Genomic DNA, 27407 nt, shown 5'->3' on the forward strand with positions numbered 1-27407 from the left:
CCGAGGAAGGATTCGAACCTGCGACCGTAGCGGTCGCTCGGTTCAAGACTGTAGCGTGTGGAACCGCACGGCCACTCCGGCCGGCGACGATTATTCAACAATATAAAAAAAAACTTAATTAGTTACAAACTGTGGCTTGCACACACTTTATCCAACATGTAAACGTCATTACAGATATTCGGATTTATGGTATGACATGTTCGATATCCCTGCCACCATTGGCGATGATGTTGCGCAGACGAACAGCAAAATCCTGCATGACCTGCTGAAGTGTCGGACCATCGTTGCTGCCGATGACGTCTTGAATGGCTGTTTTCAGCTCAGCAATGGTATTGGGGTCATTGCTGTACACGTTGTGTTTAACATAGCCCCACAAAATGGAGTCAAATATGTTCAGATCCGGAGAATATGGCGGCCAGTCGAAGTCCATGCCAGTGTTCCTCCACGACACCAACACTCTCCTGCTTCGATGGGGTCGAGCTCAGTCATGCATAAACCACATCCTGTCGAAATCAGGGGGACTTTGGATAATGGGAATGAAATCACTTAAAACCTTCAGGTACCGTTCGGTAGTAACCGTGCCATCAAGGAATACCGCACCAATTATTCCGTGACTGGACATGTACACCTCACACATGTGGAGGGTGAGGAGACTTCTCGATCGCGAAATGCGGATTCTCAGTTCGCCAAATGCACCAATTTTGATTATTGCCTAACCCATCCAAATGAAAGTTGGCTTCGTGCCTAAACCAAATCGATTCACATCAAAGTCCTGTTCGTCATTTCTATGGACAATAGTGTTGGCGAAACACAACCGTTGTTTCATGGCCGTGGGGCTTAATGGCTGACGGGTTTGAATTCTGTATGGGAAGCGATGCAGGTCCCCAACAACAATTTGTCGCAGCGTCTCCCATTTAATTCCCACCTATTGTGCAGCTCGTCTGAACGATTTCCTGGGGCTGGTTTGAAAAACAGCGCGTATCCTCTCGATGTTTTCAGGGATTTTCACCCTTCTTGGACGACCGACATTGCCAGCACTGTCATCACGAACACTACCCGTTCTCTCAAACTTACGAATCAAATTCTTGAGCCGGTCGGTGTGACCGAGCGGTTCTAGGCGCTTCAGATTGGAACCGCGCGACCGCTACGGTCGCAGGATGGAATCCTGCCTCGGGCGTGGATGAGTGTGATGTCCTTAGGTTAGTTAGTTTTAATTAGTTCTAAGTTCTAGGGGACTGATGACCTCAGATTTTAAGTCCCATAGTGCTCAGAACCATTTTGAACCAAATTCTTGATTATAGAATGAAAGTTTCAGTTTCAAATTCTTGATTGTAAGCACACTTGGACCGGTTCAGCGTGAACTCTGTCGCAAACTTCCTTTGAGCAGCAATTGGGCTGTTATTATTCACATAGTAGGCCTTCACAAGCGCTATATGCTCAGCAAGCTGTACCGTGGCATTTTCAAGTGCAAATGGCTGACGACAACATGGCGCGTGTGTATGCAGAGACTAATTCCCATCATGCCCCGTGGCCCACCTTGCAGTTTGGACGGTCTAAGGCAAACCGTTAAGAAATTACGACGTTTTTATTTCATATAGTTCAATAACTTTCACCCTGTATATATGTATTGATTGTTCTCAAGTTTGTTCCCCCTACATAGACCCTCTATAAATTCTTTCCATCTTTAAGCTTTCCCTTCCTTGCTTAGCACAGGCTTGCCATCTGAACTCTTGATATTCATACAGTTCCTTCTCTTTTCCTCAGAGGTATCTTTAATTTTCCTATAGCCAGCATCTATCTTTCCTCTGATTATCCATGCTTCTACATCCTTGCGTTTCTCCTGTACCCATTCCTGTTTTGCCAGTTTTCACTTTCTGTCAGACGTCTGTAATTCGTTTCCCCTGAGCCAGCCGTTGTGCCCGAGAGTTTCTAGGCGCTTTAGTCCGCAACCGCGCGACTGTTACGGTCGCAGGTTCGAATCCTGCCTCGGGCATGGACGTGTGTGATGTCCTTAGGCTAGTTAGGTTTAAGTAGTTTAGGGGACTGATGACCTCAGATGTTAAGTCCCGTAGTGCTCAGAGCCATTTGAACCCTTTCTCCTGTTTCATTTGTTGCATTTTCCCATTCTATAACTTCTGAACTGATGTCTGCTCCTATTAAAAGAAGGTGATCAGTGAACTTATTCAAGATATTCTGCAAGTTTCTCTGAAGCAGTGTGCCACTGCAGCTCCTGACGCAGGTGGTCGATACAAGCATCGAGGTACACTGTTTGATCCATATTTAATGCTTAACTTTGCCCAGGTTATTTCACATTTGAAATCCACAACATCCTCAATAGACTTTATTGAATCCTTTACTCTAATAAGTAAGCCTTTGGCGTCTACCTATTTTTGTGACATACAGAGTGTTCCAGAGATAATGGTCAACATTCAGAGATATGACAGGAACGCTCATTTCAGGCAAAAAGCTCCATTTGGATATATGTCCAACTCTGAACCGTTTCCGAGACAGAACACATTAATATACACTTTTTGACATAAAACCTGGCCGGGCGCTGCTAATAATGCTGTTAAGTCCGGCTATCTCCACAAACTTATGGGTTTATAGTTTAGCTTTATAGTTTGTGATCCAGTCAGAATATCTCACTGCATTGTTTAATGTTATTAGTAATGCTTTGTGTCACATTTATTTTCCATTTCAAAGCGATTCTTCAGGCAGATTTTTGGTCAGGAATTAGTATGTTTTCGTCAAGCCACCGCGAGTAACTGTTGTGTAAGTTGTTTCACTATTGTGGTTTGATTTGTTAGTTACATGTAAGCGATAAACTGTATGAATACCTTACAGTGCTTGCTCTATAGCAACGCGGTCTCACCGCCCATCTTGAGATCCACATATGGATTCATAGAGAACTTAACGCTGATCTGCAGTTATATTTAAGGTATGCAGTTAGATTTAAACCATCAAAATGGCCCATTTTTGAAGCTGCCCGGAATGGAAGGCCGTTGCTAACGCCGGTGCTAGCAAATTTCTTCAGGGCGTCTAATCGCTATTACACAGATTAAGCACAAAGTCACTACATTCACTTTATACTATTACCGCGACATATGGGACCTACGTGACGAACAAAACTGAAATACGTACCGTTGACGGCTCTAATGGAAGCTCTTCAGAGACTTTGGTATAGCAAAGAAGCTTGGTATCCACAAAGAATCACCTGTAACCATCTACGTATACATGGATACTCTGCAAATCACATTTAAATGCCTGGCAGAGGGTTCATGTACGCCGTCAGTCCTATCTGGTAAGGATCCCACACCGCACAGCAGTATTCTAAAAGAGAACGGACAAGCGTAGTGTGGGTAGTCTTCTTAGCAGGTCTGTTACATTTTCTAAGCGTCCTGCCAATAAAACTCAGTCTTTGGTTAGACTTTCCCACAACATTATCTATGTGTTCCTTCCAATTTAAGTTGTTCGTAATTGTAATATCTAGGTATTTAGTTGAATTTACGGCTTTTAGATTAGACTGATTTATCGTGTAACGGAAGTTTAACGAATTCCTTTTAGCGCTCATGTGGATGACCTCACACTTTTCGCACCATTCTTTTCTAAATCGTTTTGCAGTTTGTTTTGATCTTCTGATAACTTTATTAGTCGATAAACGACAGCGGCATCTGCAAACAACCGAAGACGGCTGCTCAGATTGTCCTCAAGTTGTTTATATAGATAAGGAACAGCAAAGGGCCTATAACACTACCTTGGAGAACGCCAGAGATCACTGCTGTTTTACTTGATGACTTTCCGTCAAATACTACGAACTGTGACCTCTCTGACAGAAAATCACAAATCCAGTCACGTAACTGAGACGATATTCCTTAAGCACACAATTTCACTACGAACCGCTTTTATGGTACAGTGTCAAAAGCCTTCCGGAAATCCAGAAATACGGAATCTATCTGAAATCCCTTGTCAGTAGCACTGAACACTTCATGTGAATAAAGAGCTAGTTGTGTTTCACAGGAACGATGTTTCCTAAACCCATGTCGACTGTGTGTCAACAGACGGTTTTCTTCGAGGTAACTCATAACCATTAACACAGCTTACTGATTCAAGCTTGTGAGAAGACGTAATGTTGACGTTTGCTCCCTATACAAGTTAATAATAGTTTAATTTGAGCGTAAAGATCGCAGTTCTGACGATCAGTTTAACTGAACACTAATTGATACAAATTAAATTCTTCAACAAGAAAGCAACTACCACCAGTAGGAGGGAGAGCAACACATCATTTAGATGGTGGGAATGTCGCCTTATTAACGCACTGCTATTGTGCGTGGTATGACCTCGCAGTATGTTCAGTAAAAGATGTAGATGTGTTACTAACGAATACATGAGCCAATTTCTGTCGGCTACCACCTGTCACTATTGTTGAGTAGGGCTGGTATCTGACGGGACAGAAACCCGATGGAATCGTTGATCAGAGACGAATGGCCAAAGCGATCACAATATTTTCTCGCACGTCATAAGATAAAGAAATATATAAATGATCGGCGTTCCGTCTCAGGGCCGCCACTTGCTAAGAGCAATAACAAATTAATGACTAAAAACAATGTGCGTCCTGCCATTACGTCTCTTCTCAATGATCTGCCGACTTCGCTGTTTCAGACAAAAACGATCTGAGATAGGGTTGATTTGCACACAAACATGTAAACATCCACACGGAGAGAACTAATGATAAGAATAATAACAAAAGGCCTTGTACATCAGATTCATATTCTAAGAACGAGCCAGCAAACATAGAATGGGCTTAGAATATGTGCCTGCTCGCTAAGGCACGCTGAAGAAGAAGAAACAAGAAAAATGTGCAGAGCTACACTACTACGAGAAAACAAACAAATGACAACGTTGAATATCTGTTTCGTTTCAACCACATGCTGATTTTATATCGCTGATTTTCTTTAGGACTGTTTTTACATCACATTATTCTTGAGTTACAGGGATTTACGCAAAAGCTTTCTCGCATTCAAATAAAAATGAAGCGCACGTGCGCCCATAAGACAGGCTCTAGTGAAAATTACAAGAAAAATAAGACCTTTACATAATGTAACACTGCATCGCCCCCTTGAAGGTTTGAAGCTTTGCTACAAGATGAATAGGTTTCGAGGTTTCGACCAAAAAATCAGACGACTTAAAAAATTTGAATTCTGCTAGAATGTAATTTGATGGCTAATTCTCAGTAGGAAATGCATTGGTTATGCCCATTATACAAGTTCATTGTTACTTTCTCTTTAAAAAGGCACAAGTACAGGTAAAAAAGAGAAAAAAACATGTCCACAAGATTACGTGTAGCCAAATAAAACATCATGTATTTCTTTCTTTAAGGAACGCCAAAATAGCAGCAAATCGTGACTGAGAATAAGGCGGTTCCATTCTTTACCGACAGCCTCAACGTTACATTTAAAAATGAATAATTGTGAATGTTAGAGTATTATCTTTGCCATTAGTGATTTCTTCAAAATATGAGACTAGTAATTTAGACTACAACGCTCTTTTATTGGGATTGACTTCAAGGAATTTCTTCATTAGGTTAATGGCGAGTTTAAAGTTGATTTCATACAGTGCTAAGCAGACTCGATGCCTTCAGACGTGTGGGCGACGGTAAATGAATCGCTATAAATTTTGACTGACTGTAATGCAAAGTAACCTCGTTGTCTTCCAATGTTCCGGCGGGAACAGATGAGCTTAATATTGTTATTTACTGAATACAATGCAAAATAGGTTCGTTGTCTCCAGATAGACAGGCGACGACAGATGAATTGAGAAAATTGTTGCTGATTACAATTCAAAGTAGGCTTGTTGACTTCAGGTGGACAGGCAACGGCGATTGAGAAAAATTATCCTGCATACCGTGCAATGTAGATTCGTTGTCTTGAGGGCCTAATCAATGGTATCGGGATCAGCGTGGGGTAGGAGGCTGCGCTCCATCCCTCCTCCCCCTCCCCAGCGTGTTGATTTGAGACAAACGCCAGCACGTGATCAATTCAGTTGCAGTAGTCTCGGTAGTCAACTGGCGATCGCGCGTAGGCAGCTGGACTAGCGGTAGCGCTGCCAACCTTCATCAGCATGCGACGGTTGTTGTGAAACGAAGTGATAAAGGCAGTATCAGTGCATGATAGAAGCTAGAGGGCGCAAAGCTGCCATTATCTAGATCTCTGATCAAATCGCCTAGCATCGTTTTACAAAACTTGGTCACTTAACGCTGTCACGATTCGCAACTATAGGGAGTTCTGTTACTGATTCTACGTTGGTACTAGTACTTGTGTTTTTTATGGCTTCACAGACTACTAATACTAACAGTAAACTGATTTATTTTGCTCCTACTGGAGCCAATGGCTTAGTATTCGTTTATTTATTGTAAATACTTCGCCACACGCACAACAAGAATGTCCTTTCATGGCAGTTGGGTATAGACATGCACAGAGAGACACTACCAATTAGTCAACGTCCTCGGTGCCACCCATGCAAATCTCTTGAGCACGTTATAAATGTGCTAGTCAGAAACTTTGACAAGAAATCAACCTCGCTGTGACTCTAGCGCCTGAGGGGTAGGTAATCCCTTCGATACCCCTTAGGTGGGGTTTGCCTACCTTCAAGCGCTAGAGCAGCTGCTGCACAGAATTGGTGCCACAGTTTCTCACAGGCGCACCTTTAATGGCCTCGAAAATGGTATGTGGATGACACATAGGATGGTGCACGAACCGGGGGATCTTAGAGGGACTTTTTGGCATTTTATTCAGACACATGTTTATGTTGCATCCCCTTTGATCACGCTTCAGGAGGGCACAAAACAGGAGGGATGAAAAATTATAAGCACCCTTTGCTGCTTCGGATCACGACCAGTTTTCGTTGAATGGTTTTCAAAGGTCCCTAGCAGTTCCACCCTGTATACCAGCGCAAAAACTGCGGTTACAGATCACGCTCAATGGTCGTGCAGGCCCACGATGTCCTTAAAACAGGCTACGCTCAGGCGGCGGCAGCACTGTCGAACGTTGTCATTGTTTCTATTGCTCATCGCACTGCGAACCGTCGTATTCGACCACGAAATGTGTGAGAATCATCGCCCCAAGGGGAGAGTTGGTTTCATTGATGCCATTTTTGCCACCCCCCCGAGACCTTTTTCGAATCGATTCTGAGCGGTGGTGCGCTGAAATGTTTTCCTCGGCAACCCATAGGAAAACCACGTGATTTCAACGTTGAATGTCGCGGTTCGACGTCCAACGCAGAGGCTCCAAAAGAAGGGGTGAAATGTGGGTAAGATGGGGTGTGACGAATTTCCCTTCGTGTGACACGTCCATGGTGGCATCGGGCAGTATTGTGGTGAAACTCGATGTCACTGTGATATCATTAACCCACCTTACACCTCACACCTTCTTAGCTGTGGAATTTTTTTCGCACGTGTTGACACCTTAGAGGGAGGTTGTAGGCAACTGTGAGTCAAATTTCAAACTTATGCATCGCTGTGAGGGACAACTACGAGGTTTAGAAAAAATGATCCTTTAATTTTGTTGCTCAATGTTGGATTCCTGGTTTTTGAAGCTTTCCGACGTGGAAGAGCGCTGTTTACACAGGTGTTATACAACTTCAGAGCATGGATAGCAAAGCTGGGGATATTAGTTTCTGCTCATGCAACACGGCATGTGAAATATTGAGATACTTTTACAGTTTGCAATGAAAGCTTATTTCAGCGATATAACAAAAAGTTGGAAATCATCCTTGCCCCCACGCATCACGAAACAGCAAGATGTCAAACACTTTGCACCTCTAAATCGACTGTGTCGACGTGCAATCTTGTGCCATATACAAATAGTATGTCACGTCTGCCACAAGAATGTGGAAATATGTTGATGGGAATGGAAGCAAGAAGAAACACAGTTAATTAATTATTTGATGCCACGCAGTAATCAATTCATTTGAAGATTCAGAAGAGAAGAAACTGTAAATTATGTTCGTTAACATAGAAACTAAACTGTAGATGTGGGCAACGTGCAGTTCTGCGCCTTCATACTTTCTAACCATGAAATCTACGAGCATACATATTGTAAGTAGGCTGTTTAGATTTTCTTATTGGTAACGCCACGTAGCGCTCTGTATGAAAATCACTGGCCGTGCTGTGTGCAGTCTGTGGCTAGTTTGCATTGTTGTCTGCCATTGAAATGTTGGGGAGATGGATGTGAACAGTGCGTAGCGTTGAGCAGTTGGAGGTGAGCCGCCAGTAGTGGTGGGTGTGGGGAGAGAAATGGCGGAGTTTTGAAATTTGTAAGACTGGATGTCATGAACTGCTATATATATTATTACTATTAAGGTAAATACATTGTTCTCTATTAAAATCTTTCATTTGCTAACTATGCCTATCAGTAGTTAGTGCCTTCCGTAGTTTGAATCTTTTATTTAGCTGGCAGTAGTGGCGCTCGCTGTATTGCAGTAGTTCGAGTAACGAAGATTTTTGTGAGGTAAGTGATTTGTGAAACGTATAGGTTAATTTAGTCAGTGCCATTCTCTTGTAGGGATTACTGAAAGTCAGATTGCGTTGCGCTAAAAAAATATTGTCAGTTTAAGCACAGTCATGTATAATTTTTCTAAGGGGACGTTTCATAATATAATGCATTCATTGCTTTCGTAATGTTCCGCTCTTCTCTACTTCCTAAATGATGAAAAGAAGCCAAATCCATGACACAGATGTTTCCGTCGAATCTTTCCAACGACTTTTGTGTGCTTTTGCTTGGTATTCTCGAAACAGGCCACTATGCCTGCCATCACGAAGTATTGGATAGTTTCCAGAGGGCTTGCGAACTGTGTTCGAAGTCAGGTAAAACACTCATTTGATTACCAGGAATATCTACGTTAGCTTGTGTAGCTGTATCAATAAACGCAAGAAGAAAATTTAATTTATCCATTCGCCGGGAACGAAATTATGAAACATAGTCTTCCACTTACAGTTGTAGCACTATTGTCTGCAGATGAGCCGCTGGTAAAACATGGCCGTAGTAACAAATTCGTAGCTGTCTGCAGCAGTGGCGGAGTCGATACTATATATTCGGTTGTTGAGTAATATACTGCGATACGAATAAAACTGTCGTTACGGTGTTAAATCAACAGAAATTGTAGTCGAATTCTGCCTGCATCACTGGCCTCCCGCTGTCGCATTTTCTTTTCTGTTTCTTGACATGTGGGGCATGGATGATTTCCAACTTCTTTTTATTCCACTGAAATAAGCTTTCATTGCAAACTATAAAAGTGTTTTATTCGTTTGCGAGTGAACGAATAAGTACAATAATAGTAGCAATAACAAAGTAATAATGAAGGAATAAGAGCAGTTTTTACTTATGTGACATACGGCATTCCTGGAATCAAAAAATTGAACTTTCTGTCTCAGTGTCTCATCTTACATGAGGATAATGTAACGTAACTGTTCGAAGTAAAGAGACCAAACAGCGAGATCATCAGTCCCATCACATTAGGGAAGGAAGTCGGCTGTGCCCTTCCAAGGGAGCCATCCTGACATTTACCTGAAGCTATTAAAGGAAATCACTGGAAACCTAAATCAAGATGGCTGGACGCATGTTTGAACCGTCATCGTCTCGAATGCGAATGCGAGTCCAGTGTGCTAACCATTGCGCCACCTCGCTCGCTCCCGAGAAACGGAAATGTCATGTGAATTTAGTAGAAAAATTCAGAACCTCATGCAGAAGTAAAAGCACTGTCACAGGGTTGGGAAATATTTACAAGGATCTTGCCAGTTATTAACTACGGTGCTTCGGTCGGCTTATTATGTCGTATTTCATATGGACACGCTGAACCACTTGATACTATATGCACAACTGTCTTGAATTCATTCACAATGCGATGTGTTTTCCGTAATCACCACTGTAACTTGTTTAATGTACTGTGATAGCTTGTTTCCGACAACGGCCACGGTACGCTACGTGCAATAGTATCGCTGTCAGGTAAAACGTAGCGAAATGTTTGTTGAGCTCGAATTAACATCCGGTCACACATGTCTGGACCATGACAGGACCAAGCGTCGGACAAGTGACGCCTGTGCTCCGTCCCGTTCCTCTGTGAACCACACATAAATGCTGTTGTTCCTTCTAAAGACACAGCAGTAGTGATCCGTTTTTCTGTTTTTGAAAGTCGTAAATTTGGTCGCTAATTTTCGTAATAGTGAAGTAGGACTTGTAAGACTTGAATTAGAAGAAAAAAGGAGCAAGGCAAAAGATGATGGTTCAGACGGCTCTGAGCACTGTGGGTCTTAACTTCTGAGGTCATCAGTCCCCTAGAACTTAGAACTACGTAAACTTAACTAACTTAAGGACATCACACACATCCATGCCCGAGGCAGGATTCGAACCTGCGACCGTAGCGGTCGCGCGGTTCCAGACTGTAGCGCCTAGAACCGTTCGGCCACTCCGGCCGGCAAAGCAAAAGAAAGAAGAAATATGTGGATCCACATTACATGGAAGTCAAGACCATGAAGGGAGATTTTTGAGTATTATTTGCTCTTGTCTTGGATGATGAGGCAAAGTTTTACGAATATTTTTAGATAACGCAGAACAGCTTCTGTTAACAAGCTATAATCAAAATTGAGAAAAAGTAACCTTTTCTGGAGACTATTAATTTCATCCAAAGAACGCCTGCCAGTCTTTTAACGTACGTTCAGAAGAGAGTGAACAGAAAGTATACATAAAAGAAGTTTTAATTACAGCATTTACATTTTTTTCTTTTAGTAATTGAAGGACAAATACTTAATTTAGTAAAAGATATACTTAAATTTCTACGTCAGCACTCCGGTATTTTTCATTTGTCTGGCTGTAAAGCACAGGAAACTTACAAACTCCTTCTATCAGTCTTTTCACATCCATTTTTTGTGCACAAAACAGTCTTGCACATTTGTTCAGCCGACAAAACAATTCTATCGTCGCTTCGTCCGTCACGTGATAAATTAAACAGAGCAGATTCCGCCTGCCACGCTCTCGGCGCACTGACGTTCCTCGCGCACGGCCCGGCCATGTCTGGACGGCTACATTTACGCGTATTTTAGAAGTACTCGTATACTTCGTCCTCCGCGTGACGGCCGGTACTCGGAGGTGTCTCGGCACGGACAGGGCCCGGACGTGTGTGACCGGACCCTTATACGGAGTCCCAGAGCGGAGGCGTTGCTCCTGATACTTTCTAACACCCCCTTTGGGAGGCTATCTATATTTGAGGCGTTCAGTCAGATTTCAAGCAGACTACCTCATTTTTGAATCTTTCCGACGTGAAAGGGGCTATGAACGCCGGTGTTACCTAATTTCAGCGCTGGGATAGCAAAGCCAGTGATAGTTTGCAAGGACATCTTATTTTAATTGAATAGAAAGTAATTGGAAATCAGCCATGCCCCACATGTCACTAACGGTAAGAGATCATACACTTTGCACCACGAAATCGACTATATCTACATGCAGTCTTGTACCACTCTCGTAATATACTCTTTTCATTCTGCTGTGTAGAGTCTGCACAGGATACGGTGGCCGATGCGCAATTTTCGTCCAAAGCGCTGGGCGAGTTCATTCGGTTGTTAGGAAGGAGAGGCCGACATGTTTGCCACCTTTTGGCCCGAGTGAAATATCCACAACATTCCTCATATTTCATAAACGATTTGAAATTGTTGCAAATGATAGCACACAAAGAAGAGAGTATTTTGCCTTATAAACTTCATTATCTACTGTGTTACTCCACTGATCAGAGGCTTTCTCGATGAAGGAATGATTTTTAAAGGCCATCGATAGCTGGTGAAACGAGGCATAACTGAAGATCTTACGCGTTTATTGTGTGCTACGGATGTGCTTTTTGACAAGATACTGGGCTTATTTTTCCTCATTTACTCTCTTAATATATTTAATAAACCACTGTTTCAGAATTTTCTCAATTGCGTCTGCACAACATGTTAGTGAAGTGGAGGCTATGAAAACTCCGCCGTGTTTTGCCAAAAGAAATAAATTTTAACATGGTAACAACAGAAATGTGTAGGTTTTACTGAAAATTTGCCCCTTGTGGCACTTCTCTGAAAGTTATAAATGTAACGTTAACCGGGGACCTAGAAAAGACGGAGAGGATCCGTCCCCGCCGCAGCCGCAGTGGTCCACAACCCCACGACGACTACCGTAGTCCACGTCACCCCTCCGCCGCCCCACACCGAACCCAGGGGTTATTGTGCGGTTCGGCCCCCGGTGGACCCCCCAGGGAACGTCTCACACCAGACGAGTGTAACCCCTGTGTTTGCGTGGTAGAGTAATGGTGGTGCACGCGTACGTGTAAAACTTGTTTGCGCAGCAATCACCGACATAGTGTAGCTGAGGCGGAATAGGGGGAAACAGTCCGCATTTGCCGAGGCAGATGGAAAGCCGCCTAAAAACCATCCACAGACTGGCCAGCTCATCGGACCTCGACACAAGTCCGCCGGGCGGATTCGTGCCGGGGACCGGCGCTCCTTCCCGCTCGGAAAGCCGTGCGTTGGAACACACGGCCAATCGGGCGGGCAAGTTATAAATGTTTAACAAGTCAGGCGAAAATAAATCGCTGCATTTTTGACGGAGTTCTTTTTTAAATACTAACCAAAGCAGAAGTGAAAGATTTTTGAACGCTTACCATCCAAGTGAGGGCATGGAGGAACCCCACTTAATACTTACAAAAATGTGAGTGTAGGCTTCAGTTTAGAACGGCACTTACCCTCCAGCGCTTGGCGTTTCCGCTACAGAGCCTGCCCACAGCCCTCACTGTTACCGCTCTCCCCACGCATGTCGTGCCATCTGCGCTTCTAGCGGCCACGGTATTCCGTGCAGATTGTAGTTACTGCTTTTGCGTAAATTCAGTTTTACAGCCCTGGGAAGGTCATTCCACCGCTTAAATTTCAACTACAAACTCTCTGCATTAACTATCAACAGAGAAATGCCAGAGAACTAAACGAAGCTGTGTCGTGTTTGGTCCGAGGACCCACACTCGCCATCGCTACCGGATTTTTTTTCTCTGCAAATAACCAGAATGGAATTCAGCAACGAAGTACTAAGAAAGCCTTTGCGTTGCGCCAACTGAACCATCGGCCAGTCTCCATTTATTTTTATTCATTTAACTCCACCTATTATGTATATTACAAGGATACAAAAATATAACATCTTACATTTCAATTTTTATAATTTTTTTCCTAGTAAAAATGTTATTTTTTAATAATTTAGTTGATTCTGTAATAAAACTTAGGTCTGCTACATAAGTATGGACTATTGCAAGTTACAGAAAAAAATTAGAGCAATACTTTATGAACTTTAGGAAATATTATACCTGGATTCTGAAAAATACAACTTGCGGGAAATTGCCAATGAAGATATGAGTCCAATTGAACTGTGCCACAGAACATTCCTCAAGCGTAGTCTTCATCCTGATGCATTTCTTCATCTTCAAGCATTCTCTTGGCATTCCTTTTAGCACTTCTTGCTTATCTGGTAACTTGAAGAGCGGATCTTTCAGTTTCATGTATCCGTTGTTTGTCACACGCAAGCAATTGATCTTCCGTATTAGAGCCACATTTTATGCCTAAATTTCTCAGGACTTCCAACCTTCCTATCACTCCATCATTGAAAAATATCACTGCATCTAGTACACCAACTTTTAATGTATTTAGTCCTACAGAAACATTCTTGGGTAATCTTTCTCATATGAAATGGTTGAAACTTTCATTTGTATTCTGAGTGCCCCCATGAAGACATTTACTAAGCAAGACTGGGTCACTCAGGTCTCTAAAAATGGGTTTTATTTCATTAATAACGGGCTCAAGAAGAGAATGCTTATGATGGTACATCTGACCACTTTCTTTTGCTTTTTGGTAACCACACTAAGTATCTGCTCCTTTAAGGCAAAGTCCGAGAACAGGGTGGTCATCTGTGGACAACTTATGGAAGTCGGTGGCCCATACAGCTTTTCTCATTGCTGTAACATCATTCAGAGTTGCAGTTCGTCTAATGGCCAGTCCATAATAACTTTGAAGGATGTCTATTTCAGTTTCTGTCAATCTGCCTCGGCCAGACAGATATTTTCCACCAGATAGCAACTTTCCTTTCATTTCTCTTCGTAGCTTCCTCAGTCTAGCACCCATCCTCTTTTGAACATGTCCACAACACTCCAGTTTTGTTACGAAGGTATCACCATAAACATTGAACTCACTAATTTGATTGAAAGCTTTAGAGTCCCCATCGTCTAGGTACTTCGTACATCTAACGTTATAAATGGGCACCGTTCTCTGAAATATTTTTAGAGCTCCATCACACTCCATACCTCCACTATAACCATCATAATTCTTAGAACACTGATGTTCAATATGTCCTTCAGTCTTAGCATGGCAGGTGTGCCAGTACTCAGATAAGCACTCAACATAAACAGCTTTTCCATTCTCCAGACAAGTAGAACTTACAACACCATTCGAGGATCGATGTCCTCGACGTTGTCATGTCCCATCAAGTGCAAAAGCAATGTCCCTGGTTCCAGTAATATTTACAGTTTCTTCTACTGCACGTTTCATTGATGCTTTAGACACAACCGCCAAGGCACCTGAAAGTATTTTTATGTACTTTCTGAAACTACTGTGAGGAGGAGAAAAGTCCATCAAACAACAAAATGTTTCAGCAGCCTTTTATCCTTTTCCTATTGCACGCATTGCATATACTAACTTCAAATTCACATCATTTGAATTATGCACAATGTTCGAAGTCATTTTCGAGGTAGATTTATTGCAGGATCTACACAGAGCAACTAATTTTTACGCTAAACCTTTCCTGCTACTTTGTTGTTCAGATATTTTCAGACAGCCTACACCATCACATTGTTTACATTTCACCACTTCTTTTACCAATGAAGATAAGATGCCCATATTAACAACGACAAGTCCACTACAAACATCGTCATGGTTAACACAAAAATTTGAATCACCAGGAGGTGTGGCATGTGGGAGTTTTTTTCTCTGAAGAACTGATACATAGGTTCCTTTTAACAGCGTGACTTGCTTTGTTTGTGAACTAGTTACCACGGAATTTCCTTTTATTGAACTTCTTGATGCGTGGGATAGTTCGTATTTATTGCACACTAAAGGATATATACTTCTATAATTATATGTAGCACTTGGGCAACAAACATTCAGTAACAAGTGAACAAACTGCTTCAGCGAAACGAAAGTAAATACTAGCAAAGATAATCATTTACAGACACTAGAAACCTGCACTGTTACCATCATCGCTGGAAACAGAAAGTACACAGTTCTTTTCGAAATAATACTGGTTTGTGCAACAGAAATAAAGGGGTAGTGACGGCAAACATGACCGTAACTTTAAAATTTTATATATATATAGGTCATTTTTCATTTGAAACCCTATAATGTAATCCCGAAAGACTATAGAATTTAATAAAATCATTAAAAAAATTCGATTTTTCTACCGTTTATAAGTACCCTGTATTCTTAAGTTCTCCATGAATCCATATGTGGACCTCAGAATCTAGAGTGTGCTGCGTTCTATTGAGCATGCACTGCAATGTATTCGCACAGTTCGTCGCATATGTTTATTGTAAGAAGTCAACCACTTTACATTGCTGGTACTTATTGTGACTCCATTGCTATCGAACGTGAAACGCATATCGTAGACATTTTTTTGTGGAGCATCACTCAGCAACTGTAAAATTCTGTATTCTACCCAGAGCGATGAGGGGTAGCTGATGCTTTCGACAGAAGGGCGAAGGAGCGCAGCGCCGCCGCGGCAGTGGCTACCGGGTGCCAGCAAAAGAGTGCCGGACAGCTCTGCCGCATGTAGCCACGCAGTCTGCCGAGAAATCTGTCGCAAACATGTTTTGGCGCGGAACTGGTACTACTCGTGTGTCAACAAGTGAAATACATTCTAGCTGTGCTACCATTACTCTTAAGTAATTCAGATTTTGTAGGACGGCGGTAGAAAAATTTAAGTATTGAGCCGTTTCGATCGCTAGACGTTGCATTCACCCGAAGCGCTGTTTACCGTTTTTTTCCGTCATTTTACTCGTCGTTTGACCTGGGCAGATGTCACCTGACACCTCTTCAAGTTCATCGTTGAAAACTTCACTCAACTTTCTTTATTATTATTTTTGCAGAGGGCAGTCAGCCCTCGGAGCCAACACGCTGAGCCACAGTGCTGCCGAATGCTAGACCACAGGGGTAAACAAAGCAGAACATCTCGAACAGAAGCCGACACTTTCTCCAGGGGCTGCTGCAACCTACAGTATTGTCAGTTCGTGCAGACAGCCGCGATCGTATGGAGGAGTGTACCTTTGTTTTCGGGTTAGTGGCGCTTTTGAACGCGCAGCTGTCATGATGTGTTGTGAGAGCAGTAGCGCGTCCTTGAATCTGTTGCAATGATAGTGTTCATGCTGCTGTAGGATTTCTCCATCGGAGTGTTCTGACACGTCCAATTCCTGATCGTAGAGTGTTATCAGAGTCTTCAGCACAGTACGTGAAACAAGTATTCTTCCAAGTTCCTACTTTTTTTTGAATCTGTAGTTCAGCAGTTTGTGTATTAACAGCAACAGATTGTGTAAAGTCGTCCTACCACCAGCACACGACAACATTCTCCATATATTGACGTCCCATGATCAGATCATGTGTAGGGCTAATGTTACACGTGTAAAATTGAACCTATTTCACATATAGCAATCTAAATTGTTCACTGATCAAACTGCATTTACACGTAATGGAATCAACAACGCACGTAACAGTCATCAATGATCGCTGGAAAATCTATTCACTACGGTGCAAACCAATCTTCAGTTTCGTTTTTCGATCAGTTTTTGGTGTGGCATGATGATAGGTCCAGTCATTTTCAGATGCAAATGAAATTACAGAATTACTTGCATTTTTTGGAAAATTTCATTGAGGATGTTCGTTTGGCCAAGCAGACTGCATCGTACTTCCAGCATGATGGAGCCCCTCCACATTTTACCAGACGTTTGAGGAGGCACCTCAACCACACTTACCCTAATCGCTGAATTGATAACGGTAGTACAATTAACTAGCGACTAAGACCATCAGAACTTACGCCGTTAGATTTTTGTTTATGGGGTTGGATGAATTCTAAGACGTATAAACGAAAGGTGAATACACGAGATGAAATGCAATGTCGCATCATGGACATTTCTGCCCTCATTAGGGAGCGTGCAAACTTACTCAGACAAGCAACACAACATGTTCTCCCATGAGGGACAGATGCCCTGAAGTTGACGGTGCGATACTGGAAAATTTATTGAGAACCATACAACAGCTATAATGTGACGCGTAGTGAGAATGTGTTAAAAATACGAATTTTTCAATTGATGCTTTGTAAAACGGATGTTGTAATATTTACTAGCTGTTGTACATGTGTACATGTGTAAACTTGACAATGTACTGAATAATATAGAAAATAAATAACAATGAGCATTACATGTGTTCTACTTCATATGAAGTTTTTTGCTTCAAATAATCAGTTCTGTCACATTCCTGAATACTGACCATTTGTCCAGGGACACCCTCTACATTCCAATCCGTATTTAGCGTTTTGTGGTTCAAATGGCTCTGAGCACTATGGGACTTTACGTCTGAGGTCATCAGTCCCCTAGACTTAGAACTACTAAAACTTAACTAACTAAGGACATCACACACATCCATGACCGAGGCAGGATTCGAACCTGCGACCGTAACAGCAGCGCGGTTTCGGACTGAAGCGCCTAGAACCTCTCGGTCACAACGGCCGGCTAGAGTTTTGTGGTTGTAGCGTTTTGTTACTGTTTAAATCGCTTCCTGTCCCTGATGCTATCTCGGTATCATATTAATTCTGGAACTTGTGAAGATAACGCTACAGAACTACACAGATATCTTTTTTCTTTTCCCTGTTCTTTCTTTTCCCGTATTTTCGGCTTTATTTTCTTGAAACATTGAAACAGTTATTTTAAGATGAGTTCTGTAAGTTTATTTCTTTATACAACTTTATTTCCTTTTAGATCAAGCAGCTGTTATGAATGCAATTGGTATTATCATTTTTTATGATGCTTTGTTTTCCAAGGTTACTAATATATTGTTTAAACTCATTTTCCATGAACAGAATAATATGAAGTTGTAATTTTGTATGAAACTGTAAACCGATGTAGTCGGAATTTTTGAAAATCTAATGTGAAGCGAGATGTGGTGAGCGGTTTTGAAAGCTATTGATAGGTCGACAGTGCAAAGTATCATCGAAGACCCTGGAGTGGAAAACAAGGAGGTGATTTTTGTGCCGCTTGCGTGTGTGCATACTGTGTGTCGTAGTTGATGTTAAATAACTGTTCGATCGGTGATAGGCTTTCGTAATTTCGCTGTGTACTATGTATGAAGAACTAAATCTACATCTACATCTACATTTATACTCCCCAAGCCACCCAACGGTGTGTGGCGGAGGGCACTTTACGTGCCACTGTCGTTACCTCCCTTTCCTGTTCCAGTCGCGTATGGTTCGCGGGAAGAACGACTGTCTGAAAGCCTCCGTGCGCGCTCTAATCTCTCTAATTTTACATTCGTGATCTCCTCGGGAGGTATAAGTAGGGGGAAGCAATATATTCGATACCTCATCCAGAAACGCACCCTCTCGAAACCTGGCGAGCAAGCTACACCGCGATGCAGAGCGCCTCTCTTGCAGAGTCTGCCACTTGAGTTTATTAAACATCTCCGTAACGCTATCACGGTTACCAAATAACCCTGTGACGAAACGCGCCGCTCTTCTTTGGATCTTCTCTATCTCCTCCGTCAAACCGATCTGGCACGGATCCCACACTGATGAGCAATACTCAAGTGTGGGTCGAACGAGTGCTTTGTAAGCCACCTCTTTTGTTGATGGACTACATTTTCTAAGCACTCTCCCAATGAATCTCAACCTGGTACCCGCCTTACCAACAATTAATTTTATATGATCATTCCACTTCAAATCGTTCCGCACGCATACTCCCAGATATTTTACAGAAGTAACTGCTACCAGTGTTTGTTCCGCTATCATATAATCATACAATAAAGGATCCTTCTTTTTATGTATTCGCAATACATTACATTTGTCTATGTTAAGGGTCAGTTGCCACTCCCTGCACCAAGTGCCTATCCGCTGCAGATCTTCCTGCATTTCGCTACAATTTTCTAATGCTGCAACTTCTCTGTATACTACAGCATCATCCGCGAAAAGCCGCATGGAACTTCCGACACTATCTACTAGGTCATTTATATATATTGCGAAAAGCAATGGTCCCATAACACTCCCCTGTGGCACGCCAGAGGTTACTTTAACGTCTGTAGACGTCTCTCCATTGATAACAACATGCTGTGTTCTGTTTGCTAAAAACTCTTCAATCCAGCCACACAGCTGGTCTGATACTCCGTAGGCTCTTACTTTGTTTATCAGGCGACAGTGCGGAACTGTATCGAACGCCTTCCGGAAGTCAAGAAAAATAGCATCTACCTGGGAGCCTGTATCTAATATTTTCTGGGTCTCATGAACAAATAAAGCGAGTTGGGTCTCACACGATCGCTGTTTCCGGAATCCATGTTGATTCCTACAGAGTAGATTCTGGGTTTCCAAAAACGACATGATACTCGAGCAAAAAACATGTTGTAAAATTCTACAACAGATCGACGTCAGAGATATAGGTCTATAGTTTTGCGCATCTGCTCGACGACCCTTCTTGAAGACTGGGACCATCTGTGCTCTTTTCCAATCATCTGGAACCCTCCGTTCCTCCAGAGACTTGCAGTACACGGCTGTTAGAAGGGGGGCAAGTTCTTTCGCGTACTCTGTGCAGAATCGAATTGGCACCCCGTCAGGTCAAGTGGACTTTCCTCTATTGAGTGATTCCAGTTGCTTTTCTATTCCTTGGACACTTATTTCGATGTCAGCCATTTTTTCATTTGTGCGAGCATTTAGAGAAGGAACTGCAGTGCGGTCTTCCTCTGTGAAACAGCTTTGGAAAAAGGTGTTTAGTATTTCAGCTTTACGCGTGTCATCCTCTGTTTCAATGCCATCATCATCCCGTAGTGTCTGGATATGCTGTTTCGAGCCACTTACTGATTTAACGTAAGACCAGAACTTCCTAGGATTTTCTGTCAAGTCGGTACATAGAATTTTACTTTCGAATTCACTGAACGCTTCACGCATAGCCCTCCTTACGCTAACTTTGACATCGTTTAGCTTCTGTTTGTCTGAGAGGTTTTGGCTGCGTTTAAACTTGGAGTGGAGCTCTCTTTGCTTTCGCAGTAGTTTCGTAACTTTGTTGTTGTACCACGGTGGGTTTTTCCCGTCCCTCACAGTTTTACTCGGCACGTACCTGTCTAAAACGCATTTTACGATTGCCTTGAACTTTTTCCATAAACACTTAACATTGTCAGTGTCGGAACAGAAATTTTCGTTTTGATCTGTTAGGTAGTCTGAAATCTGCCTTCTATTAATCTTGCTAAACAGATAAACCTTCCTCCCTTTTTTTATATTCCTATTAACTTCCATATTCAGGGATGCTGCAACGGCCTTATGATCACTGATTCCCTGTTCTGCACTTAAAGAGTCGAAAAGTTCGGGTCTGTTTGTTATCAGTAGGTCCAAGATGTTATCTCCACGAGTCGGTTCTCTGTTTAATTGCTCGAGGTAATTTTCGGATAGTGCACTCAGTATAATGTCACTCGATGCTCTGTCCCTACCACCCGTCCTAAACATCTGAGTGTCCCAGTCTATATCTGGTAAATTGAAATCTCCACCTAAGACTATAACATGCTGAGAAAATTTATGTAAAATGTATTCCAAATTTTCTCTCAGTTGTTCTGCCACTAATGCTGCTGAGTCGGGAGGTCGGTAAAAGGAGCCAATTATTAACCTAGTTCGGTTGTTGAGTGTAACCTCCACCCATAATAATTCACAGGAACTATCCACTTCTACTTCACTACAGGATAAACTACTACTAACAGCGACGAACACTCCACCACCGGTTGCATGCAATCTATCCTTTCTAAACACCGTCTGCACCTTTGTAAAAATTTCGGCAGAATTTATCTCTGGCTTAAGACAGCTTTCTGTACCTATAACGATTTCAGCTTCGGTGCTTTCTATCAGCGCTTGAAGTTCTGGTACTTTACCAACGCAGTTTCGACAGTTGACAATTACAATACCGATTGCTGCTTGGTCCCCGCATGTCCTGACTTTGCCCCGCACCCGTTGAGGCTGTTGCCCTTTCTGTACTTGCCCAAGGCCATCTAACCTAAAAAACCGCCCAGCCCACGCCACACAACCCCTGCTACCCGTGTAGCCGCTTGTTGCGTGTAGTGGACTCCTGACCTACCCAGCGGAACCCGAAACCCCACCACCCTATGGCGCAAGTCGAGGAATCTGCAGCCCACACGGTCGCAGAACCGTCTCAGCCTCTGATTCAGACCCTCCACTCGGCTCTGTACCAAAGGTCGGCAGTCAGTCCTGTCGACGATGCTGCAGATGGTGAGCTCTGCTTTCATCCCGCTAGCGAGACTGGCAGTCTTCACCAAATCAGATAGCCGCCGGTAGCCAGAGAGGATTTCCTCCTATCCATAGCGACACACATCATTGGTGCCGACATGAGCGACCACCTGCAGATGGGTGCACCCTGTACCCTTCATGGCATCCGGAAGGACCCTTTCCACATCTGGAATGACTCCCCCCGGTATGCACACGGAGTGCACATTGGTTTTCTTCCCCTCTCTTGCTGCCATTTCCCTAATGCTTATTGGTCGGAACTGCTACTCGGATCTGGAATCTTAAAAACTAGGATGTGCAGATCAAAGAGCCACTTGATTGCTGTCAGTAAACAGTTTTGATTTCAGACAGCAAGTTGTGTTTAGTGCATACAGCGTACTTTTAAATTAAGCTGGAATGCGCTAAAGCATTTTCTTGCTGTGAACTGATAACAAGAACATTAATCTTGAATGTACGGGTGCCGATCGCTCGTAATTAATGAGAATGTTTGGTGACTACTTTGTGGATCACTGATATTTGGCCCGTACTATGGATTGTTTATTCAAATTACGAATATATTAATGTTCTTTCTGACTACGGACGGTGGTTCTGTGAAATGCGTCGAGCTTCGCTCGAAAGGGAAACCATAAATTTAAAACTGTGACTATTAAAGGCCAACAAGCATTATGACGTCGGGATGCAACAGGCGGTACTTGAATGAAGCTGCTTGTGGATACGGTACGCTAATTAAGTGGATTCTACAAACATATTGAGTACCTACTGCATTCACAACAGGCGGCTGCGATCAAGAGGACCAGCAAGACGACAATAATTAATGGACTACACGTTCAAGGATCAGGGTCCAGTGATACAGACGTCGACTACTTGCCGACATCACCAGTTAAGTGAAGACTTACTTTGGAAACAATGATGAAAAATTTAACTCTCGTGAACTATTTCTCTAAAACATAATATTCTAAAGACTTTTTGCAAAAGCATCGTCACTGATTTTACATAATTTCAAATTATCACGCTGAACAGGATTTTTTCTTTTCAACAACATTCATAATTGTAATTAAAAGTTGTGTCATTATTAAACCATTTTTACTATAGATGTTACAATTCTGCAAACTCGTTAACATCCAACATTGTCGCTGTTATTGCAAATAATTTTTATTGTTATTATTGATACTAACGTTATTCAGCCTTTATTTTTCATTCGCTTATTCATAATTATTTGTGTTGCTTGCTACTGTTATTTTTTATTTGCATGTTACTTTGTTGTTGCGCCAATTCTCGTGTAGATTACTATCGTGTGTTCACGAAAAATCCGCGGCGCGTTATGCTGTTCCGTCATTTCGTTGTAAGACGTCGTGGCCTCCTGACCTTCATTGCTTACATATTCCGCCCTCACAATCATATTCCGCACATCAAGACGCTTCACTCGAACCCAAACTCGATAAGATAAAGTGAATGTTGTATGAATTCACGTAAACGATATGCAAATAACAAGTAAATCGCAAGTGCTCACCGAGATTGAAATGATCGAGGCTGGCATACACATACACACATTCAAGACACGACGGTCACAAAAGCTTTTAGTTTGGAAGAGGCAAACCACATGCCAGGAGGCCGGTCCCTTCAAAGGACGAGTCAACCTATCTATGTCGGCCAGCGACCACCCGTAGAGCAGACAGCGTTTGCCTGAGTGAAAGGGAGAATGACCCCGTGTTCGGCTCAAAATCAAATTCCGCTACATTGTGTGGGAGTGCCCAGCCTACGCATTCTTTACAAACAGAGCACGCAGTTTCAGAGGTTTTTACAGGGAGACAGCAAAGGCCAAACGCCAATGCTACAGATTTCCAGATTGGTCGCCTTAAACGAAACGTCATTCTCCCGTTTTAGAAGAACAATGCTGATTGGCAGATGATATTCCTGACGCCTTGAGCTGAAGGAGTAATGGAAGAGACTGAAAGATACACCCCTTCACGTCTGGCGTGGAGAGGGGCCGTTCCGTTGTCGCTCTTGGAGCGAGAACACGTAACGAGAGCATGTGCTCTCGTACGTGTACTCAAAGAGCGAGGAACAAGTCTCTCCTCAGTACTTCACTGGGAGAGCACCTCCGTCGAGAGCGAATCAGAGTGCGACTCTATATTGAGTCCTTACGATTAAGCATTGTTCACTGTGTTGGCCGCCACACTTATTGTGCGGTGTGAACGGACAGAGTTATAGTTAAACGCCTGCGAGCGAATTTTTGAGTGGCAGCGCGGTGGATTGGTTATCTGACCAGTGTACCATGCTAATAGTTAGACTAGGGGCGAATAGGAGTCCTTGACTTCATCAAGGCGTAGGGAGAGTTTGATTGGCGAAGGTCAATCCACATAGAACGACGAGTTATCTTATGTGATCTGAGGCTTTCCCGGCGCATGTGCTGTATCCAAGGTTCTCGGGTGTACAGCCAGATCCGATCGCCGAAGTTTTCGGTGAATAACCGCTCCGCCATCATCAGGTGGTGCTGATGGAATGATCTGTGTGCGCTGTGTCCGTGGTATTTATGTCCGCGGGGTCCCGAGTCGTACACCAGCGCGGGCGGCCGGCGTGACGCAGTGCGGTGGGAGGGGTAGGGGTAGCTGCAGCCACGCCCGGTGGTAGGCGCAGTTCATCTCCGTCCGCCGTGGCGGAAGGATCTCGCGTCCGCTCGCGCCGTTGCTCTTTGATAGTGTTTAATAATGGTTTCCAGGCCTTGCTAAGTTGAGACCCGGTGTCCCTGTTGATGAGGTTATCTATTTCCGAATTTCTATGGCCTCCTTGTAGATACTGTCTCAGTAGGCATTTGTGGCAAGCTTCCAGACATGGAAAAGCAGAAAGAAAGAAACAGTAGCTCTTGAGGCAAATGGAGAAAAACGGGTAGCCATTAAATTTGGAACTGGATGTCAAAGGAGAAGTAGACAAGAAGCGAGGGGTAGAAAGCATGTTTGTATTGGTGTTAACAGGAGAAGACGAATGGCACAAGAAAACGGATGAATTGGAAGGAAAGATAGAAAATGTTTGTAAGGAAGTAGAAGTTGTTAGTGAATCACAGAAGGAAATGGGTGTAGAGATGACGAGCCTAAAGAATTTAGACAGGAGTTGGGAGGTGGGTTAGAAAAGAAACTTTCTGCTGTCAAATTAGAGTTAAATAAAGGTTTTGAGGAGTTCAAAGACGATGTTAAGGAAACTTTTAAAGAGGCAGAGTCTGAAATAAATAGAAAACAAGATAAATTTGAGAAAATGGGAACACACAGGGGTTGTCTGCTGTGCAGCCCCATGTTCAGTGACACTGTCTGAATGATGTGATCCTAAAAAACTTTTACCTGCAACAGCATTGTGCTCCATCTGCAGATCTGTGACAATCGCCGCTTATGCTGCTTTACATAGTGGGTAAGTTTCCGACTACACATTCTGTGATGAGGTGTGGACGTCCAATACCATGTGGCTTACTGGTAATTTCATTGTCCTCAAACCATTCTCCACAGATATTCACGACAGAAACAGGCGAACAGTCGACGAACATCGCCGTTTGCGAGATGCTCGTTCTCAAAGGCCAAGCAATAGCAGTCTTCCCTTTGTCAGAGTCGCTTATGCCAGTGGATTCCCCACTTGGCCAGTATCGTCGCTAGAATGATTCCTCCATTCATCTCTGGACTGCTGATAACTTACCTTGCCACGACACGTGCCCGCAACGCTACCAGGTGGCATTTACTCCCACAGTGGGCAGTGGTCATAATCTTTTGGCTCATTACTGTCAAAGACTAGTATCTGGTACATATCGATACTTTCCGGTGAATGCCAGCATTCAAATCAAGTGGCTCTGAGCACTATGCTGAGGTCATCAGTCCCCTAGAACTTAGAACTACTTAAACCTAACTAACCTAAGGACATCACACACATCCATGCCCGAGTCAGGATTCGAACCTGCGACAGTAGCGGTCGCACGGTTCCAGACTGTAGCGCCTAGGACCGCTCGGCCCCTCCGGCCGGCTGTCAGCATTCACATTGTCGCTTGGTGTACGTACGAAATATTTAGTAAATATCATACTCCCGGAAATGTTGACATCCAGTATGCACTGACGGTGAATGTTGAACAAAAATATTGTAGTTACAGCAGACAAGAATACTAGATTTAAAGCGGCCACGGTGGCCGAATGGTTCTAAGCGCTTCAGTCCGGAACCGCGCGACTGCTAGGGTCGCAGGTTCCAATCCTGCCTCGGGCATGGATGTGTGTGATGTCCTTAGGTTAGTTAAGTTTAAGTAGTTATAAGGGGACTGATGACCTGAGATGTTAAGTGCCATAGTGCTTAGAGCCATTTGCACCATTTGAACAACTTTTAAATATGTGATACGTTAAAAATAGAAGAAATCTTAGTTAATAGCACTTGGACACAAACTGTTGCCGAAAACGAACAGTACAGTCTGAATAAGAGAAGAAAATAATGTCACTAATAAACTTACACTGATGAGCCAAAACATTATGACCACCTGTTTAATAGCTTGTTTGTCTCTCTTTGGAACGAAATACATCGCTAATTCTGCGTATCAGGGCTCCGGCTGTTTGTAGGTAGGTTTGTGTAGATTTGTGGTATTTTATGTCTATGCACAGATCATATAATTCGCGTAAATAAGGGGCCGCTTATTTGGGCACGCGGTAATGGCGCTCGATAGCGACACAGGCGGGTGTCATAGAATTTACATCAGCCGAATTTGGTCGCCGAGACGTGAACATGAGTTCTGTATAATGCTCCTCAAACCACTGTAGGTGTTCTGGCTCGCTCACGGACAATTATACTGCTGAAAGATGACATCACCGTCGGGAAAGACATCAAGCGTGAAGAAATGCAGGTGGTTCGGAGCTGTCAGCGTGTCTTCGATTACCACGACAGGTCGCAAGCAAATGCGCATAATACTGCTCCCACCAACCTGCGTCCGTGGCGCGCTGCACGTTTGGGCTCGCCATACACCTCGATTGTGGCGTGTTCTGGAGACGACCAGCGATCCAGTGCATAAGGGGCGTTCAAAAAGAAACCAGCCGGAGGCATAATTACAGAAATCAGTACCTGTATGTTAGAAGTACTGACCCTGACTGTTGAGACATTTGCCCCACTGTGACACAAGGCGGTGGATGACTGTCTCATAAAATTCCCGGGGCTGCGATGTTAACCAGTTCCGCACGTGCAACTGGACGTCGTCGTCCGTTGTGAATAGTTTGCCCCTCAGAGCTTTTTTAAGAGGAACAAAAATGGCGTAATCACAGGGAGAGAGGTCGTGACTGTATGGAGGGTGGCCGAGAACCTCCCAATTGAATTTCTGCAGGAGTGCCGCGACTGTGTTGGCCGTATGCTTTACATTGTTGTGGAGCAGAATGACCCCACGGGTGAGATTGCTTGGTCGTTTTGATTTGATCGCTTGGTGAAGGGTGGTCAAGGTTTGCGAGTAACACTGGGCATTCACTGTTGTCCCGTGCTGCACGAAGTGAATCAGGAGGGGGCCATGAGACGCCCACTAAACCCGCAGGGCAGAACAGGTGATTAGAATTGTGGAAAGGGCCAAAGAAGGTGTCGGTCAGGTTCACTCAAAATTCTAATTTATTATAATTTAATAACACCTTTAAACCACAACGGCACATAACCGAACCTTTAGAACTACGAGTTTCAAAACGGCAATTATTTCACGGCTGAGGGCCTCCAAATAAGAAATTTTAAAAGTCAACAAAATAAAAATGCAGTTAAAATACCAAATAAAATAATTAAAATATATGTGGTATCACAGCTAGGGTGGAAAGCCTCAAGACAAAAGTAGATAGAACAAAC

Source organism: Schistocerca americana, chromosome 7, assembly GCF_021461395.2.
Source record: "Schistocerca americana isolate TAMUIC-IGC-003095 chromosome 7, iqSchAmer2.1, whole genome shotgun sequence".
Classification (NCBI taxonomy): Eukaryota; Metazoa; Arthropoda; class Insecta; order Orthoptera; family Acrididae; genus Schistocerca; species Schistocerca americana.